Raw genomic sequence first — 19,545 nt, 5'->3', positions numbered from 1 at the left:
GCTTTCCATTGCGACACCGTATTCGTTTCCCATCACTGCCATAACAAATTACCACACATTCAGTGGCTTAAAACAACACAAAATGATCCTCTTACAGTTCCGGAGGTTAGACGTGCGAAATCAGTCTCAGAGGTTGAAATCAAGGTGTGGGCAGGACTGGATCTACGAGGTGGCTTTGAAGAGAATCACTTCCTTGCTTTGTTCATGTTCCTGTGGCCCTGTCACCCTTCCTCCAGCCTCAAAGCACACCGGTCTGATCTCTGTCACCTCTTCACCTTCTCTCACCATTCTGACTGCTCTGTGTCCCTTTCATAAGGATTGTTGTGATGACATTAGACCCACGGGGTAATTCGAGATCATCTCCCATCTCAAAATCTTTAACTTAATCTGCAGGGTCCGTTTTGCCAAATAAAGTAACATTTACTGGTTCCAGGGATTAGGTGGTAAACATATTGGGTGGGGCAAGGGGCACACATTATTTAGTCTACCACAAACACTACTGTGATTCTTAAAATTATTATGGAAGAATAAATGTTCAAGAAGAACCAAGAACGTATGGGGGGAAGAAAAGTAAAGGGGGGGTAACATTAGAGACATTACAATAAAATCAATATAGTATGGCAATTGTATAAATTGCCTGAAGAGTAAAGTCTCAAATGCAAATGAAACAAAACCCAAGGCACCCACAGTGGGAAGATGAGGACTACCTTAACAAAGACTGGAATCCCAAAAGCTGTTTTTTTTTTAAAAAAGGACAGCATATTTGAACATCAATACAAGAAGGGGGGGAAAAAACGTATTTGGAAAATGTGCCAGGTAAAAATCAACCGACGAGAAAATAAATACGATTCCAAAAAATCGTGTCATGCCCAAACCAAATGTCCTTCCCTCCATCACACAAAGAGCTCTTGCAAATGGAATGAGACCAACCACCCGTTAAAACCAGCACACTCTCCTGCCCGTCAGTGTCTCCCTTTCACCGTCTTCTATCTCTAAGAGAGGCTGCTGGCTCATCTCGAGGCAGTTTTCATAGCTCTAAAATGCTATTATCTTTATAATCCTGTAGCTGTCACAATCACGTGAATGATGGCTTTGCTGGGGACTGATACTAATCTGGTTATCTATTCTAGCCAGTGAGGGAGTCGAATGTTTTTCACTTCTCTCTCCTGCTGTTTAAACTAAAAGAAGAATGTCCTTATTCATTTGGTGTCTTTCCTTCTCTTTCTCTCTTCTGGAAATCGCTTAAAAGTTTCCACGGTGAGCTGTGTTTGGGGGTTTTTTGATTTTATTTATTTATTTTTTTTAAACAGATCCAATGTTACTTTGCATTCAGAGTCATTCTCCCGTCTGAATTTCAGATTTTAAGGTGGGGTATTTTGTTTGTTGCAGTATGTCAACTTTTCCTTCGTCTTTTATTCAGCAAGTTTATGCTAAATTTGAAAAGAAAAAAGGAACGACCCAGAGTTGGCAACACGGGAGGAAAATAGAACCTCATCCTGTGCCTAACACTGTATGCTCACTTGTTACGCCCATAAAAGAACTTTCTATTTTAATTCAGACTCTTTTCCTCTCTTTAAAATATAAATCCAGACTGAAGATAATGTGTGGGTGTTGCAGACAAGTCTCCATTGAAATCCAAATCTAGAATCTGCAGAAATTCTGGATGATGTTGTGGTGACGAGCGTCAGACAGAGACAAAAGTTCTCTTCAGGAGAACAGCGTGATTGATAGAGGAAATAGACCGACAGTGGAGTTGAGAATACCAGCCCCGGAACTATACGGGCCTCAGTCTGAGTGTCTTACGAGTTTTTTTCTTTTTAACGCTCCCCAAGCCTCAGTTTCCCCATCTGTAAGATGGGAAGGAGAGAATAGTATCTGTTTCACAAGCTCGTTTTGGAGATTAAATCAGATCAGGCGCATAGTTGAGCCAAGAGCTTGGCATATAGTAAGATCTCCAGCGTTCGTTATCGTGGTTTTGTCCCTGTGCGGAGCCGTGAGCCCTAACTTAGGAGACTGGCTATGCTTCCTCCTTTCTTCTGGGACCTCCGATATATGAGGGAGAGGCTAAGTAGAGAGATTTCCAAGCTCTGGTCCTCACGGCCCTGTGATCCCACAGAGGGGCCTCGAGGGGGAAAGGCGCAGGCATCAGCATGAGGCTGTGATGGTGGCTGAGAAGCTTTGTTTCTTTCTGTTTTATATAAAAGGAACCTGCCTAAGATTTCACTTCAAAAACCACTGATGCTTATACTCTGCAAGGCCATTACGATTCCATTATTCGCTAGACATTCCTCCTTTTTAAAAGGACCTCCCCCAACTTTTTAGTAATCTCTTGTCATTATCCGTCCTTAGCCACCTGATCCCTCCTGAGAGAAGGAAAGGAAAGCATTCGAGAAGCCCGTGTGTTTTCGGGTGGATTGCTTTGATGGATTATGCCTTCTAGGAGGTGCTCGCATTTTAAAAAGAGTCCAAACCCAAACGAGGAAAGAACAAATAAAGATTGCTTTTCTATGAACAGAAATCCCAGCACTACTGAGAAGATTTGGGGGCGGAGGGGTGGGGGGGGGGTTGGCAGGTTCTTTTGCAACCCCCTCCTTCACGAAATCGTAATGACCAGCATTTGGGAAGAGATTCTGAGCCTACAAAACCATTTCTCTTCCATTCTCTCCGTGGATTAACACACGCTGCCCGTGAGTGAGGTGCTACTTTGTTTCCCGTCTGCATTTCCAAGATGAGGGCAGGGAGGTGGCTCAGTGAGGCCCCGACTGGAGCCTTGGGCTCTCTCCCCAGGCCTGCCTGGTCGCCTCCACCCATTTGGGAAGCCAGGCCTGCTGATTACCCACAAGGCGCAGCCTTTCGAGCATTTGCAGAAATGGCACAGACAGGACTGGTTTTTCTGACGCTTCCTCCATGAGAATAAAGGAATGGCTGTAGCAGACCTGTCAGCTCTCAATGAGCTCTTTGTGCAAATAAATTCCAGGGTTTTTATGGACGATGATGGCAGTGAGGGCTGCCTCTCCCCCCACGGTTGTCAGAAAGTTGATGTTTCAGCCGTGCCTGGCATCCCTCCAGAAAACTCTTGGCCATATGCACAACTGGTTGCAGACTCCTGGATCTGTGAACTTTAGAGGCTGGAGAAGAGATCCAAAAAGCTTAGGGCAAACCAAGAGGTCCTCATTTTTAAGGAGTATATTTTTCTTTCCCTATTAAAATCCCCAGTGAAATATGTATTTTTTTTTAAGTTCAAAAAAACCCCCCAAATCATACACGAAAGTCATTCGCTAATCACTGGGGGAGAAGATTGCCTTTTGCTATCATCCGCTCACAGAGCAAAGCTGGCTGATTTGTACTTAGACACTCATATCAAGACTAGCTGGTAGGAGGGCAAATGTGTAATAAGATCTCGATACATGTTTGTTGAATGATTAAATGAATGAATATGTCCTTGAATTTGAGGGCCAAGTAATTATGATAGCACAAATAACAGAAACGACACGATAACCTCCTCTGGGATCGTCCTTCGTTACGTCTGATGCCTTGGAAACACCAGCAAATAGCTCTGAGGCTATAGCTCAGTGTTCTCAGGGAGACCATCACCTCGACGGTCTTAGCAGCATCTCTGAGTGAGGAGAGCCACATTGGGGGCATTGATGAGGTTTTGAAGTCTGGCGGAAGGCAGGTCTTTCAACGTAGGATTGCGATATAGGAGTCTAGGATAAGTAGACGCAGCCAGATGAGGGTCTTACAGGAAATTCTCAAAGAAGCTTGCAGAGAAGATCATCATTCAATGTTGTTCAGTGAAAACTGAGCAGCTGTCTGACGTTCATTTGATTGGGTTGTTCCAAAGTGATTTGCGACTTTTATTATCTTGAGCAAGAATTTCCTGGAACAGAAAGGCCTGATGATGAAGACAGTGGAATAGGAAGGTCATGTTAATGAAGATACCAGAGTAGTACAGTCATACTCATCTAGACCAGAGTCTGTAAGCTGCAGCCCAAAGGGCGAATCTAGCCTTTGGCCTGTTTCTGTGCGTAATGTTTGATTGGAACATGGCCATGTTCACTTCTTAAAGTATTGTCTGTGGCTGCTTTCCTATTACAAACGCAGACTGAAGTAACTGCCATACAGATACGATGGCCACAAAGTCTAATCTGTAGTTACTATCTGGCTTTTTCCAGAAAAAGTTTGCCACCCCTGATATACAGACAGTAAGCTGGGTGAGAGTAGATGGTTTCCGTTTCTCATATTTATTTATTCATCATAAATTAAACATACATTTACATAAATACATAGACATTTATTCATCATTCAAAGTATTTCTTTAATTAAGCACCTCCTGTGGGCAAGGTACCTTTGTAGGTGCTGGGAATACGGCACTCAGTGAGACAAACACCTTCCTTTATGGAAACAAGTCAGTAAATAATATAAATCAGATGATAAGTGCTCTAAAGAAAAATTAAGCATGGCGGGGCGCCTGGCTGGCTCAGTGGGTAGAGCATGCAACTCTTGGTCTCAGGGTTGTGAGTTTGAGCCCCACGTTGGGTGTAGGGGTTAATAATAATAAATATATGTATATTTATATATATGGGTATATATATTATATATACATATTATATATATTATATATATGGGTTGGTAATCAAGAAAGGCTTCTCTTAAGAGGTAGCGTTTGAGTAAGAACCTGAATGAGGTGAATGAATTATGTCCAGGCTGTCGGGAGAGATTCCCACGCAGAAGGGACAGAAATGTGAAAGTCTGAAGCTAGACTAAGCTGGTGTGTTGATAAGAGCAAGCGGGCCAGTGCATTTGGAGGGGGATAAGCAGATGGCAACGTGGAAAGAGTCGAAGGTGGAGAGGTGGCAAGGGCCCGATGAGGTAGGAGAGCCTCACTGCAGGTGACTGGGTTTGGATTTTATTCTGACTATGACGAAAAAGTCACTGGAGAGTTTTAAGCAAGGGGGTGATGGGAGCCAATTTCTGCATTAAAGGCTCAGTCTAGGGGCGCCTGCGTGGCGCAGTCGGTCGAGCGTCCGACTTCAGCCAGGTCACGATCTCGCGGTCCGGGAGTTCGAGCCCCGCGTCAGGCTCTGGGCTGATGGCTCAGAGCCTGGAGCCTGCTTCCAATTCTGTGTCTCCCTCTCTCTCTGCCCCTCCCCCGTTCATGCTCTGTCTCTCTCTGTCCCAAATAAATAAATAAACGTTGAAAAAAAAAATTTAAAGGCTCAGTCTGGCCACTGGGTAGAGGACGGACTGTCGAGGCACAGGGTAGAGGCAGAAATGCTACCACAGGAGAGAAGTCATGCCTGGATTACTCAGCAGGGACCAGAGACGGTACACACACACACGAGTGTGATTTGGGACAAATTTTAAAGGCATAGTTAATAAGAGCTGCCAATGAGTTGGGCGTGGGGTAGGAGAGAAAGAGTCGAGGAGGATTCTGAGGGTCGAGGACTGAGTGACGGGGTGGACGATGATACCTTCCGCCGAGACGGTGGAAGACTTGGAGGCGGGCCCTGGTGAAATCAGGAGTTCTGTTTTGTTCCTGTTAAATTTCACATGCCTGTTAGACATCCAAGTGCAGCCGTCACGTTCACAGTTGGACGAGAATACGTGCAAATTGGAGAGATTGGGCATCAGACCTAATTTGGGACTCCTCAGCATATGGAAGGTATTTAAAGCCACGGAATCTGGTGAGATCACCTAGGAAATAACCACAAAGAAAGAGAAGGGCCTGATTACTAAGCCCAAGGGCCAGTGGTGGGCTGGTGGTGGAGCACATCTCTTCCCAAACCCCCGGCAGTAACAGCTGCAATTCAGCCATCGTGGAAATATTTGCGTTGTGAACGTTGGCGAACACCACACTCGAGGCCCCCCACCCCCCAACCCATTAAGCCAATGTTAAACATCGACCAGCACACCACTGCCTGGGACCCTCACAGGTAGAGGTCAGGAAAGAGCACGAAGAAACTGTGTAAGAGATTGACAAGGGCTAGAATGTGAACTAGGTAGGAGGAGCAAGAGTGTGGCGTCCTTGTCCAAGGTTATTATGTTTTTTTCACGTGGAGCGACCTCTCTACAGTCTTTCTCTTTTCGCCCTTCACAAAGGCTTCAGGCTGATAAAACATATCACATATAGAGCATAAATCTGCTTGTTTACCTCTCCAATCTCGCCTTCACTCCTAATGTCTTCAACTCATCCTACAAGCCCCTCGTGCTCTGAGAGGCCATTATATGAGAAAGATTTCCGTGAATTTTAATGGGAAAAAAATGATGACGTGTTCTATTTCAACCCAAGCAAGATACCCAAGCGATTTCCACAAATAGAAAAATATGTCACGGAAAGCAAGTCTAAATAAGTAATAGAAGCTAAACTGAAGGTGAGTAAGTTGATACCGTGTATAAAATTTAAGTTAGTAAAAATGTGTTTTAGTCACTGAGGAAGAAAAGTCTTGAAAGGGGATAGTAGAACATCTTCTGGGATGTGTATTCTTTTTTAAAAAATAATTTTTCACATTTTCTTCAACTTCTGTGTTTCGCGGTCATCTTCTACTCAAAATGCACTGAAGAATAAAATCACAGCACGGGGCACCTGGGTGGCTCAGTCAGTTAAGTGTCCGACTCTTGAATTTGGCTCAGGTCATGATCCCGAGGTTCACGGGATCGAGCCCCGAGTCTGGATCTGTGCTGGCAGCGTGGAGCCTGCTTGGAGATTCGCTCTCTCTCTCTCCCTCTCTCTTTGCCACTGCTCACTTGCACTCTCTCTCAAAATAAATAAATAAACTTAAAAAAAAATTATAGTACAGAAAAACACACGAAGACCTAAAGAAAGGCTGAACACAAGATTGCCTTGAAAGATACAGGAACGATATATACCCACAAGGAGTCCGAAAGGTCCTAGACGATGCCATCCACTCACCCTTCCTGCCTGGCTCGCACATGCAAAGCAAAATGTCTGGGTTCATCCAAACATGTTGCTCCAAGATGTTATCTACCTAGAAACCATTGTGTCAAGTGACTCGGTGAGTGTGTCTTTGCCTAAAACCATAATGTGAAAAGAGCACTTCTTAGACAGTATTTAGTTATCATGTTTTGGGTGCAAACTTGTTACATTAAAAAAAAAAGTGGGGGGGGGTGTGCAAAAAGCGCTAAAACTTCTCAACACCAGTGCGATGTCAAACCAGGTAAAGGTTGTCTATGCTCCGGTATACAGAGGAAGAAACTAAACACTAGGAAAGGAAGTCATGTAAGAAGGACAGCTAATGCAGTGTCTAATTTTGAGCAACCACAATTAGAGGGTGAAATGTTTAAATAATGGTTTCTTTAATTGTGCAACTAAAATACTTCTTCATATGCTTCTCGGCATTATACACCTGCTTCAGCAGCAGGGAAACAACAGAGCAGAACACATATTTGGGAAGAATAACTCTAAAATAGAAAGCTACCACAAAGGTGCAACGTCAGCAAAATCCACCTATGAGCCATCCGTGAATGACAATGGCTGTCGGAGGGTACGTTTTATACTGGTTTTCTGGACCAGACTGGGTGCCGCTCAGGGATGCTGGGAGACTTCCCTCTAAAACACAAAACCAGAAGCACTTGGCTGGCTCAGTCAGAAGAACGTATGATCCAGTCTCAGGGTGGTGAGATCGAGCCCCACATTGGGTGTGGAGATAACTAAAATAATAAATAAATAAACGTTAAGAGGCACCTGGATGCTTCAGTCGGTCAAACATCTGACTCTTGATTTCGGCTCAGGTCATGATCTCACAGTCATAGGATCAAGCCTGAAGTTGGGTTCCGCGATAAAAGTGTGGAGCCTGCTCGGGACTCTTTCTCTCTGTCTCTGCCCCTCCCCTGCTTGCATGCACAGGCACGCACACAGGTGTTTGCGTGCATACGTGTGCGGTCTCTCTCTCTCTCTCTCTCAAGATAAATATATAGCAGTTTTTCTTAGGGGAGGAGGAGTCAACATGGCAGAAAAGTAAGGGAACCTGAAGTTCCCTCGTCCCTCGAACACAGCCGTATTGAGGCCCGAAGACTTGAAATTCCAGGAATCCCCACCCCCACCCCCCCACAGAGTGACAGAAACATCTCTAGGGGCCCACGGGGACAACTGGGCAGGCCATAAGTGTGTGATTACGAATTGGGAGAGATAAAACGGGTGGCGTAGGCACAGAGGGGAGGGATCCCCTTCTGTGGAGAGACAAGAGGAAGAGAAAGAGAGGCTGTGAACGTGTAGGATTGAATTTGGACCAGCGAAAAACCACAGACTGGAGAACAGAAAAAAACGGAGAGAGATCCAATTTCTACCTCTATCCAGGGTTGCAGTGCTTTCTCGGGACTGGGGCTGGCTGCCCTGTTCAGGTGCCTGGGGGGGAAGGGGGAGCTAGCGCCTGGCTGGATAGCAAGCTCAAAGGCACATTTGGAGAGAGCGGTTCCCCTCCCTTGCGGGCTGTGGGAAGAAGGCATATAGCCGCTCCATGGACAAAAGACCCTGCAGGTGCCAGCCAGAGGCCCTTTGTCAGCTGGGCAGAGGGGCACTCCCCTGGAACCGGGATGTGTGGAACTGGATCCTTTAAAACATCAGGGTTTGAACCCCAGCCAAGCTCCTGGGAGGTGCGGGCGACGGCGGGCTGGAACAAACCAGCCCGCTCGGGCCTACGCAGCGCTGTAGGGTGGCCTGAACGGAGCGGTCTGGGACACCTGCTCCAGGGAGGAGAGACTGGGGTGTCGCCATTTTTCCTCCCCATCACCAACAAGGTGGGTTTTCAGGGAATGGACAGCGGGCCTACAGGGGAGGCGGGACCCGCCTACACCAAACTATGCCCCACCGTGCCTGGTAACTACTGAGCAAGACTGACACTGATCGAACCAGACAGCCCCTCCTCCAAACCAGCACAGCCATTGGTACGAAGTCACCATCAGATATCAGTATGGCAGTTTTGCATTTTCTGATTTGATTCTTGGTCAATTCTTATTATAAATATATATATATATATATATATATATATGTATATATATATATATATATATACATATTTTTTTTTCTTCCTTTTCTTCCACTTATTCCTTCCCTTCTCTATTCTGGTTATTCTGGTTGGTTTTCATACTAAAGCAAATTACACATTCTTCTTGAATGCACATGTAACATTCTCTGAAATAGATCACATACTCGGTCACAAAACAGCCCTCAACAAATACAAAAAGATCGAGATGATACCATGCATGTTTTCAGATCACAACGCTGTGAAACTTGAAATCAACCACAAGAAAAAGTTTGGAAAGCCTCCAAACGCATGGAGGTTAAAGAACATCCTACTAAAGAATGAATGGGTCAACCGGGCAATTAAAGAAGAAATTAAAAATATATGGAAACGAATGAAAATGAAAACACAACAGTCCAAACCGTTTGGGATGCAGCCAAGGCCGTCCTAAGAGGAAAATACATGGCCATCCAGGCCTATCTCAAGAAACAAGAAAAATCCCAAATACAAAACCTAACCACACCTCTAAAAGAACTAGAAGCAGAATAGCAAAGAAACCCCAGCACCAGCAGAAGAAGAGAATAGCAAAAGAGCAGAAATAAACAATATAAAAAAAAAACAAACAGTGGAACAGATCAATGACTCTAAGAGCTGGTTTTTTGAAAAAATAAACAAAATTGATAAACCCTTAGCCAGGCTTCTCAAAAAGAAAAGAGAGAGGACCCAAATATATAAAATCACAAGTGAAAGAGATATCGCAACCAACACCACAGAAATACAAAAAAGTATTAGAGAATACTAGGAAAAATTATATGCCAGCAAACTGGACAAGCTGGAAGAAATGGACAAATTCCTAGACACCCACACACTACCAAAACTCAAACGAGAAGAAATAGAAAATTTGAACAGACCCACAACCAGCAAAGAAATTGAATCAGTTATCTAAAATCTCCCAATAAATAAGAGTCCTGGGCCAGATGGCTTCCCAGGGGAATTCTACCAGATATTTAAAGCAGAGTTAATACCTATTTTTCTTGAGCTGTTCCAAAAAATGGAAATGGAAGGAAAGCTTCCAGACTCATTCTATGTAGCCACAATTACTTTGATTCGCAAACCAGACAGAGACCCCCTAAAAAGGAGAATTATAGGCCAATATCCATGATGAACATAGATGCAAAACTTGTCAACAAGGTACTAGCAAATCGAATTCAACAGTATATTTAAAGAATTATCACCATAATCAAGTGAGATTCATTTGTGGGCTGCAGGGCGGGTTCAGTATTCACAAATCAATCAATGTAATGCATAACATTAATATAAGAAAGGATAAGAGCCATATGATCCTGTCAGCAGATGCAGAAAAAGCATTTGACGAAATACAGCATTGTTTCTTAATAAAAACCCTCAAGAAAGTCGGGATAGAAGGAACATACCTTAACATCATAAAAGCCATATATAAAAAGCCCATAGCTAATATCATCCTTGATGGGGAAAAACTGAGAGCTTTCCCCCTGAGATCAGGGACACGACAGGGATGTCCACTCTCACCACTGTTTTTTTAACATAGCGCTGGAAGTCCCAGCATCAGCAATCACACAACAAAATGAAATAAAAGGCATCCAAATTGGCAACGAAGAAGTCAAACTTTGACTTTTAGCAGATGACACGATACTCTACAAGGAAAACCTGAAAGACTCCACCCAAAAGCTGCTAGAACTGATACATGAATTCAGCAAAGCCGCAGGATACAAAATCAATGTACAGAAATCGGTTGCATGTCTATACAGTAATAATGAAGCAACAGAAAGAGAAATCAAGAAATCAATCCCATTTACAGTTGCACCAAGAATCATAAAATACCTAGGAATAAACCCAACCAAAGGTGTAAAAGACCTGTATGCTGAAAACTAACAGAAAACTTATGAAAGAAATTGAAGAAGACACAAAGAAATGGAAAAACATTCCATGCTCATGGATTGGAACAAATATTGTTAAAATGTCAATACTACCCAAAGCAATCTACACATTCAATGCAACACAATCAAAATTGCACTGGCATTCTCCTCAGAGCTGAAACAAACAACCCTAAAATTTGTATAGAAGCACAAAAGACCCCAAATGTTGAAAAGTAATGTTGAAAAAGAAAAACAAAGTGGGTGGCATCACAATCCCGGACTTCAGCCTCTACTACAAAGCTGTAATCATCAGGACAGTATGATATTGGCACAAAAACAGACACATAGACCAATGGAATAGAATAGAGAACCCAGAATTGGATCCACAAATGTATGGCCAACTAATCTTTGACAAAGCAGGAAAGAGGATCCACCGGAAAAAAGACAGTCTCTTTAGCAAATGGTGCCGGGAGAACTGGACAGCAACGTGCAGAAGAATGAAACTGGACCACTTTCTTACACCATACACAAAAATCAACTCAAAATGGATGAAAGACCTCAATGTGAGACAGGAAACCATTAAAACCATAGAGGAGAAAACAGGCAACAACCTCTTTGACCTCAGCCGCAGCGACTCCTTACTCGACACGTCTCCGAAGGCAAGGGAAATAAAAGCAAAAATGAACTATTGGGACCTCATGAAAATAAAAATTTCTGCACTGAAAAGGAAGCAATCAGCAAAACTAAAAGGCAACTGATGGAATGGGAGAAGGTATTTGCAAATGACATATCAGATAAAGGGTTAGTATTCAAAATCTATAAAGAACTTACTAAACTCAACACCCAAAAAACAAATAACCCAGTGAAGAAATGGGCGGAAGACATGAATAGACACTTCTCCAAAGAAGACATCCAGATGGCCAACAGACATGGCCAGCATGAAAAGATGCTCAATATCACTCATCATCAGGGAAGTACAAATCAAAACCACACTGAGATACCACCTCACACCAGAGTGGCTAAAATTAACAACTCAGGAAACAACAGGTGTTGGCGAGGATGTGGAGAAACAGGTACCCTCTTGCACTGTTGGTGGGAATGCAAACTGGTCCAGCCACTCTGGAAAACAGTGTGACTGGAATTTATCCCAAGGATACAGGAGTACTGATTCTTAGGGGCACAGATACCCCAATGTTTATAGCAGCACTCTCAACAATAGGCAAATTATGGAAAGAGCCCAAATGTCCATCAACTGGTGAATGGATAAAGAAGGTGTAGTTTACATATACAATGGAATACTACTTGGCAATGAGAAAGAATGAAATCCTGCCATTTGCAAAAACGTGGATGAGACTGGAGGGTATTACGCTAAGTGAAATAAGTTAGTCAGAGAAAGACCGATGTCGTATGTTTTCACTCACATGTGGAATTTGAGAAACTTAACAGAGGACCATGGGGGGGGGGGAAGGAAAGGTGAAAAAATAGTCTCAAACAGAGAGGGAGGCAAACCATTAGAGACTCTTAAACACAAAGAACAAACTGAGTGTTGATAGGGGGTCCGGGGAGAGGGAGAAAATGAGTGATGGGCGTTGAGGAGGGCACTTGTTGGGATGGGATGAGCACTGGGGGTTGTACGTAAGTGATGAATCACAGGAATCTACTCCCGAAGCCAAGAGCACACTGTATACACTGTAGGTTAGCCAACTTGACAATAAGTTAGATTTTTTAAAAATGATAAATAAATGAATAAATAAATAAACCTAAAAATGTTTTCAATTAAAAAATTATAAATAAATAAACGTTAAAAAACAACAAAATGCAAAACCAGTAGTTGATAGGAGAGAAATGCAAATGTAGCTCTCTGGCACGAAACAAGTTTCCACCACAACGGGCAGCCTCCTCACCCTCTGCACAACCCACATCCAGAGCTCCGTTTCTCCCTCGGTACTGGTGATAACATTTCCCAAGCCAGGTTCCCAAGCCCTTTTGCAATCTGGCACTCTTTCCTTCTCTGCCACACATTTTCTTCCACATCACCTTCATGTTTTGCTTTAGAGAGAAAGCTCAGCCAATTCCCAGAAATCTCCATATGCTGCTCCAAGGAATTCTAAACAGAGAAAGTTGCCTAGTTGGGTGCAGAAGTGTTGGACAGGAAGTAGACTTCATGATCCTTTCTCTTCACCTAGCCCTATCATCGACAGCACAAATAATATCGTCTCGTTCAACCACAAGGATTACTGTTATTACTGATGTTATTTTAAGGCCACCTCATGTGGATGTTAATGTCTTCATTTGCACTGTAATTTCCCTTCTCCTCCTACCCCCTAATTGCCCGCAAGTTGAAAGGATTGCTCACCAAAGGCAATTGTACAAGAAAGAGGAAACACACATGTTCATGCTATTCCAAAAGTTTGTGACACCTTGTGGTTTGAGACAGGGTTTTCCTTTCCTTCTGTCCACTCTTACCACCAGCTTGTTTCCCTGCAATGCCAGATTTATTGTTTCCCTGGAATAGAAGACTCCAAGTTTGCGAAACACACGACTTTCTAGGAGGAAATATCTGGAAGATGCCCTAGACAAAATGAAAAGCCAGAGTTAGCAGACGTAAGCTGCTGTCCGTGGGCCCCATCCACAGTAAGAGGAGCCAGTGGGGTCCCTGAGAAACCAACATGCTGGAAAGACAGCCATTCCTGTCCTGTGAGGATGCTATGGAATGTGGTGGAAAGGGAGTAAGATGGTAAGGGCGCCTGGGTGGCTCAGTCGGTTGGGCGTCCGACTTCGGCTCAGGTCATGATCTCGCGATCTGTGAGTTTGAGCCCCGTGTCGAGCTCTGTGCTGACAGCTCAGAGACTGTTTCACATCCCGTGTCTCCCTCTCTCTCTCTGCCCCGCCCCCGCTCATGCTCTGTCTCTCTCTCTCTCTCTCTGTCAAAAATAAATATTAAAAAAAAATTTTTTTTAAAGAGAGTAAGAGGATAGACCCACATTTTAATCCCAGCTCTTTTACTTTGATTAATACAATTTTTCAGGGCGCCGGGGTGGCTCAGTTGGTCAAGCATCTGACTCTTGATTTCAGCTCCGGTCATGATCTCATGAGATCAAGCCCCGAATCAGGCTCTGCGCTGATAGCACGGAACCCGCTTGGGATTCCCTCTCTCTCCCTCTCTCTCTCTCTGTCCCTCCCCTGCTTGCACCTTCTCTCTCTCAAAATAAGTAAATAAACGTTTTTTGGGGGTGCCGGGGTGGCTCAGGCGGTTAAGCACCTGACTCTTGATTTCAGCTCAGGTCATGATCTTACAGCTCATGGGATCAAGCTCCACGTGGGGCTCTACCCTGACAGTGTGGAGCCTGCTTGGTATTCCCTCTCTCTCGCTCTTTCTCTGCCCCTCCCCCACTCATGCTCGCTGTCTCAAAATAAACTTTAAATAAATAAATAATAAATAAACATTTTTTTTAAAGTACATAATACATTTTTTTCATTAGTTCATTCATTCAGTAAATGTGTATGGAGGTCCTACCACATACCAGGCATGGGTCTGGGTTTTGAATACATAATGAGGAACAACGAAACGTCTCCATCTTCAAGAAGGTTAAGATGAAGAATATACCAGATGTGTGATATTGATCAACGTACTTAAGCTCTAAGATATTTGAAGGCTAAATAACACCCACATCATAGGTAAAGATTAAAATGAAATAATACACGTAAAATGGTGTTCGGTGCCTGGGACGTGGTAAGCAGGGAATAAATTGTAGCCACTATTACTAAGTACGTTCCTCCCCCGTTCTCCTAGTTCCCAAAGTCCTTCTTTCGTTAAGCGAAACACCCCTACGAAAACCCTGACAACCAAAGGTATCCCAGACTTAGTGTTTGTTCTCCTGTGATTTTAAAGGCATGGACACTTACTGGAACTGGGTTGGAAGAATTCTCTAACCCTGAGCCCGAGGTACACTGAAGCCACACTGGAAACCTACGGGGCGGGGGTGGGGGGGAGCAGGAATGAAGTAGAGAAGTTTGGGGACTTAAACTGTTTGGACAGAAAATACTACAAAATCTAACCAGGGAAATGCAAAGTTATTCCGATGTCTCAACAATGTGGGAAGGACCCAGAGGAGAGATAATATATACTTTTGAAATATTCTCATGCTGCCTTTTAAGACATCTGAACTGAAAAGCCTCTCCGATTGACTAGGAAATCCAGCAAATGCTTGGTTACCAGCTGTGTCCCTCAAAGATCGAACCGCTCAGTTTCCACGAAGTTGTGGCACGACCTTAAGTAAATGTTTGCGTGTAAGTTTCCGAAAGCTAGCTGGCATGGATACTAATCTGGAAGGAGAGAAAGGGGATTTTTATTCTAGGCCATAAAATAGATCCTAGAATGGGTTGTTCTGTTTTGCGTTTCCACACCTGCCCCCTCTCCACTTTAAACATTCTTTGGTAGAGATGTGAAACAAACAGGCCTTTATATCTACTAATTGAGTAATCTGATCTTCAGCCAAAAATTACCCAGCTCCTAATACCCAGGTATGATAAAAGCGTGAACCTTAAAGGTCATTCTACACACATACAAGTCAATGGGGTGGTTGCGTGAATCCCGTGAATTTTCCAGTAAAGGAAACAGCCAAGGAAAAAAAGAGGCTTTTGTTGCAGAAACTTCTGACCAAATTAGAAACAGACCAATTTGATATGGTGTTTGTCTGGGAAACTGTCTAGTCAAATCCAGTCTCTTCCCGGCTGGCGAGGAGCTGTGAGGTGTATCACTTAGGACATCCTGGGCTAAAGAGAATGTAAGACCCTCTTCTTGTGTCAAAGGATCAACCTCACAGGCTTTTTGATTTAAAAAAAATTGGACCTCCACGTTTAGTTGTAAACTCTTAAAAAAATTTCTTTTAATGTTTATTTATTTTTGAGACAGAGCATGAACGGGGGGAGGGTCAGAGAGAGAGGGAGACACAGAATCCGAAACAGGCTCCAGGCTCTGAGCAGTCAGCACAGAGCCCGACGCAGGGCTCGAACTCACGGACCGCGAGATCGTGACCTGAGCCACCCAGGCGCCCCTAGTTGTAAACTCTTTTACATGCAGTTTCTGAGGTTTGTGAAATGTCTTCATTTCCTGACATTTACAAGTGATTCCCGTACTAAAATTATTAATTGAAATTGAATCTGTTCATTGCTATAGAGGTTTAAGAACTTGGCTTAACAGGGGTGCCCAGAAACAGTTTTTGGCAATAAAATTCCTTTCTTATCCTCAAAGGTTTTGATTCTGAGAACCAACCAAACTACACTCATCGACCTTATTGCCTGACAGCTCACACAACCAATTAGCTGGGGCCTCATCTAATATGTTTAAATTTTAAATAATTTCAGTGTGGCGATACTGCATTGATGAGTACAAACATTCGCTCTGTTTTGTCAGATTATGTACCTGTTAATGTCTACTGGAAATGTAGAACTAATTTCTTTTTTTCTAAGTCTGGCGATTATTTAGGGGGATCCCTGTTCCTATTTCTGCTGCCTATCTCCAAAAGAGAACCAGTAACTTCTCTTTTGTATTTTAGTTCCTCCTAATTGGACAGCCCCAGAAGATTTATGTTTGCATGAATATCTGTGATCCTTCAATGTAGGCCAAATGGCATGTTTTCATCAACTGGGGTCTGAAAGTATGGAAAATTCACTGTGAAAGAAAGAAAAAAAGATACCAGAAGACGTAATTTCTGCTGCTTAAGTATTCAATATCTCTTCTTCCTCTCTTCCTAACAGACCTATATTTTGTTCAGGTCTCTACCCCTCAAAGACGGTGGCTCTATCCCCAGCTCAGAATTCAATCTGAGACTACAAACTTTTTACATTGCACCCCAGAGAAAGAAACAAATTTCATATGGCAACCTAGCGCGCGCGCACACACACACACACACACACGTGCATTCTATGCACTTTCTTTCTTTTTTTTTTTTTTAAGTTTATTTTAGTGACAGAGCACAAGCAGGGCAGGGGCAGAGAGAGCCCAAGACAGATTCTGAAGCAGGCTCCAGGCTCTGAGCCATCAGCACAGAGCCCGACGCGAGGCTCAAACCCACGATCCTGACCTGAGCCAAAGTCAGACGCTTAACCGACTGAGCCACCCAGGCGCCCCCATTCTATGCACTTTTTATAGAAAACGGAAAACATGCTTTAAAAATGTTTTGATTTACATTTACACCTTTACAATGTGCGTTATACTTTAATATGTTTCTTCTATTTCTTTTTCTAATGTTGATTCTCACCCGCTACAGTTGATTTCTCAAGCCACTCGTAGGTCATGAAGCAAGTTTCAAAACCACTGGTCTAAGCCTGTCATGTCAACGTGACTCCTCTTGGCAGTGACCGGCTTCGAGCTTAGTGACCCATTCAAGTTCATGAGACATGAAGGGAGTCTGCCAGAGACTTTTCTTGAAAAATCTCTTCACACTTAGAATTAAAAGGGTGTATTATACTGAGTTTGTGGATTGGAAGAAATTTTTGAACCAAAGAGAATACTGATGTCAAAATGTTGCTTTGACAGGTACTTAATGTCAAACTTTATGAGATGTAGTAATCAACATCAGCACTGTCCTTACTGACGAGGCTAAAGCAAAGACGTTTTGAGGCAGCCACCTTGACTGGGCTCCTTTTTATACGATTCAAAAAAAGGATTTTAAGTTTATTCATTTATTCTTAGAGCATGGGAGAGGGGAGAGGCAGAGAGGGAGACAGAGGATCCTAAGTGCAGAACCCCATGAGGGGCTTATCCCACAAACCATGAGATCATAACCTGAGCTAAATCAAGAGTCGGATGTTCAACCGACTGTGCCACCCAGATGCCCCAGCCACCAGGTCCTTTATAATAAAATGATAATAATAAGTATAGTGAAGGAGAGCAGAATTTACCATCCCAAAATATGCCTCTTTGGCATAAGGATTGGCTTGAGCTGGTTATTTTTTCTTTTTTTAAATCGTAAACTTGGGAGAAAGTCTTGTTGTTGTTTTTTTTAAATTTTTTTAAAATGTTTATTTATCTTTGAGACAGAGTGAGACAGAGCATGAACGGGGGGGGGGGGCAGAAAGAGAGGGAGACACAGAATCTGAAGCAGGCTCCAGGCTCCGAGCCATCAGCACAGAGCCCAGTGCGGGGCTCGAACTCGAGCTCGAACTCACTGACCATGAGATCATGACCTGAGCGGAAGTCGGAAGCTTAACCAAAGGAGCCACCCGGGTGCCCCTGGAGAAAGTCTTAAAACCAACCCTTTTGTAAGAGACATTTACATGTCTAAGGGGAACCTCCATTTGTAAGGGTGGCTCCCTCTCTGTAGCAGGAAGAGAAGGCTGATTCAATCTCTAGGATCTTTATCAGTGGAGAAGGCATAGACTTAGATCTTCATAAGAACCCTACCCTTGTTTACTGTGCTTTGCTTGATAACCTCCTATAACTTTGCCCCCCACCTCCTTTGTTCTTTAGCTGGAAATAGTACTTAAGATGATGGCTTGGGCCATTCTGGGGAGTTACCCAGTTCTGGGTCTCTCCTTGTATACAGGAGGCGCACATGTTATCAAGCTTCTGTTAGGTTTTCTCCTGCTAACCTTTTATTATGTATGTATGGGGGGCGGGGGGGAGGTCTCAGCCAAGAACCTCGAAAGATAGAAGGGAAATTATTTTTCCTCCTCTGCAATAACACTTGGCTCAACTCTGAGTCATTCCAGGGAATTACTGAACTTAAGGGTGTCCTAAGAACCCCTGAATTTGCAGCCATTTGGTCAAAGTATGGGTGTGGCCCGAGGATCCCCTGAACTTACGGCTGACATGTGAAGTGAAGGCACTTCTGTTGGGGACTGTGCCCTGTACCTGTGGGCTCTGGGCCAACTCCAGGTGGTTAGTATCAGAATTGGATTGCAGTACACCAGCTGGTGTGGAAATAATCAACTCCGTACGGATAATGCTTAAATTCGTACTTCGTGCTTCGTACTGGTAATGCTTAAATCCAAACGTAAGGAAAGAAATCAAGGGATGTTCTGCAAAATAAGTGACCTGGACTCTTCAGAAGTGATAATGTCAAGAAACACACACACACACACACACACACACTGTATGTGTTCTAGGTTCAATGATACTAAGGAAACGTGACGACTAAATACCATGGGATCTTAGGATCCTGAGCTATAAAAACAAACAAACAAGGGGCGCCTGGGTGGTTCAGTCGGTTCAGCATCTGACTCTTGATTTCAGCTCAGGTCATGATCTCATGGTTCTTGAGTTCCAGCCCCACATCGGGCTCTGTGCTGACAGTGCAGTGACTGTGTAGGATTCTCTCTCTTCCTCTCTCTCTCTGCCCTTCCCCTGCTTGTGCTCTCCCTCTCAAAATAAATAAATGTAAGAAAAACGTAAAACAAACAGACCAACAAGAGCTTGTGTGCTTCGACAAGAGTGTCCTTGCGTTTAAGAGATACACAGAGAAGCATTAGCAGTGAGCTGTCACCGTGATGTCTGTGACTTCATCTCAAATGCTTCAGCAAAACCAAACTAGAACACCCAGCGAGAGAGAGTGAGCAGTGAAGGGAAATGTTAACAAATGGAGAGTCTAAGTGAATGGCTGTTCATTGCCCTGTTCTCTTGGGATTTTTACAAGTAATAACATTGGGGGAAAATTAGGGAATCC

Source organism: Lynx canadensis, chromosome D4 (assembly GCF_007474595.2).
Source record: "Lynx canadensis isolate LIC74 chromosome D4, mLynCan4.pri.v2, whole genome shotgun sequence".
NCBI classification, from domain to species: domain Eukaryota; kingdom Metazoa; phylum Chordata; class Mammalia; order Carnivora; family Felidae; genus Lynx; species Lynx canadensis.
Note: the sequence above shows the minus strand (reverse complement) of the source record.